General features: G+C 45.4%; 1 long non-coding RNA gene across 2 annotated transcripts; it reads left to right on the plus strand.

Moving 5' to 3' along the window:
- On the plus strand, positions 1–2112 carry LOC121107169. Of its 2 annotated transcripts, XR_006931734.1 has the most exons (4): positions 48–124; positions 203–305; positions 442–527; positions 1433–2112. It is a non-coding gene; the product is annotated as an uncharacterized LOC121107169 (long non-coding RNA). The 2 variants fall into 2 exon arrangements; XR_005840821.1 differs by having other exon boundaries at positions 1–305.

Below are 2112 nucleotides of genomic sequence, written 5' to 3' on the forward strand. Positions count from 1 at the left end.
TCCTGTTTTTGGATTCCAAGAAAAGCCAGGTAGGATTATTTTTATTGTTATTCTTTTTTTAATGGCAGGCATTGTGTTCAACTTAAAAAAGGAACGCATGAAGAATAGCTTTGTTTGCATTCTGGTAAGTGCTGAGGCTTTGGCTGATGACAGCTTTCAGCTGCAGCTGAACTAGGCTGGATTTGTCTCCTGCTCTCCATAGGTGAGTGTTTCTCTTCCAGATCTTTGAATCAGCTTTCTACACGGCTTAAGTGATGGAACAGGAAAGACTCCAATATGGTAACAACGTGATTTCTAGTGTTTTGGTACGTATATTCAAGTCAGTATGGGTCCATTTCAGACAGCATCGTCTCACATCTGTTTGTTGTCTCATATCAAAGGCATTTTTACTAATTTGGCTACATACATACTCCACCCATAGTTTGCGTCTTGTCTTCTTAGGGTGAGGTTTGCCTGCTGAACAGCAAGACAAAAGAAGCTTAAATTACAGAAGCAGAGAAGCAGAGACAGTCTAGAGGCTCAATACAGTACGGATCAGTTAGAGTATTACTTTGAAGTTGTTGTGTTCTGGGTCTTAGGTGGGATGAGAGACGGGTGTGAATGTTACAGCCAAGTGTTTTTCCCTTGTTCATTGTTCACCTGCTGCCATGCAAGCCAGCTCTTCTTTTCCCTGCCTCTGCTTTTCTTGTTGCATGCATATGCATCGCAAAATCTCTGAACAGATTTATTTTCACGTTTTAACAGTGTATAGCTAGAAGTGGGGCTTATCTCAGCCTTTTGTCTCATCATCTGATGGCGATTGGTTGTGTATGGGGGGAGTTTGCACGAATTATTAGCATCTCACCAAAAGCAAGGAACAGAAAAAGAAAGAAAAAAACACCAAACCGCCCTAAAAGCTGCATAAATGACTATAGCTGAGCCAGCAGGAAATATTACCTGCAGTTTGCAGAGTCCTCATTTTGCTCAGCACTGACTGGATGGGGTTAACAGTGACCGCTAATGAAGGAGCTCTGCTACCTGTCTGAGCAGTGCTCCAGTCTTTGTTGCTGCGTTAGGAATGCACTGCTTCTCCTGCCACATTTCTTCACGCCCTCGGTTGTTATCTGAGCAGTGTTAGCCCCCACGAGCTATGCAGTCAGTGCCTGCTTGCTCCAGGTGCTCCATAAGCACAGCAGAAGGATGCCAGGGGGCTTGCAGGCAGTGTGTGCATGCTGTTGCTCTCTCAAAGAAGCCCCTGTTTTAGCTAGCTGCAGAAGAAACCATTTTTTCCTTGGTCAGATCCTTGCAAACGCAGTGCAAGTGTACAGAACGGTACAGTGTCTAGCTGTCTTTTGGCAGTATGTGCAATGAGGTTATCTATTTTTCAGGCAGAGGAGTGCCTCCCGACAGTTGAGACTGAGCATTGTTTTCTCTCCTTCTTCATATCTTGCAGGAAAGATTGTTTCACGTGTAATGAAAAGCTAGTGTCCAGATGATCACTGCGGCCAGATGGCAATTTTGATGCCCTCGTCACTAAGACTTGTCCAAGCCCTGATGTATGTGAAGCTCATCAGGAGGGAATGCTCGCAAGAATCAGCTAACACAATAGCAGCAAGCTTTCAGTGACAGCGTTCAGGAAGGGTGACGATTCAGGCTGGGAGCAGGTATGTCATCACCTGACTTGACCACATGTAACTTGATGCTAGAAGTACACCACGTCCTCCCTCCCTGCATGGCAAGAGATTGCTCTCTTCTCCTGCAAAGGCAGCCAAAGTAACTTCTGTGTGCTGACTAGAGAGAGAAAACTTGGTGTCACTCCTCGCAAGTCCTGTGGCAGCCAGATACTGTGTTAGCCACTCACAGGTAGCATGTCTTTGGTATCAGGGTGTAAGAGAATGAACTCTGTAGGAGCGCTGCTGTCATAGGCCACCAAGGGCCCGGGATGCCTGGCTGAAATTTGATGTTGCAGATACCTTGGTGTCACTGGAATCCATGGAGTTGACACAGTCCTCTGATGGCTGGATTTCGGCTTTCTAAGGGTATTCCTTTCTGTTTCTCATCTTTTCGGGTGATATTGCTTTGCTTTCCTTGGCTTTTTAGTAATTCCTATTTTGGTTATTGTTTCTGGAATGG

Source organism: Gallus gallus, chromosome 18 (assembly GCF_016699485.2).
Source record: "Gallus gallus isolate bGalGal1 chromosome 18, bGalGal1.mat.broiler.GRCg7b, whole genome shotgun sequence".
Classification (NCBI taxonomy): domain Eukaryota; kingdom Metazoa; phylum Chordata; class Aves; order Galliformes; family Phasianidae; genus Gallus; species Gallus gallus.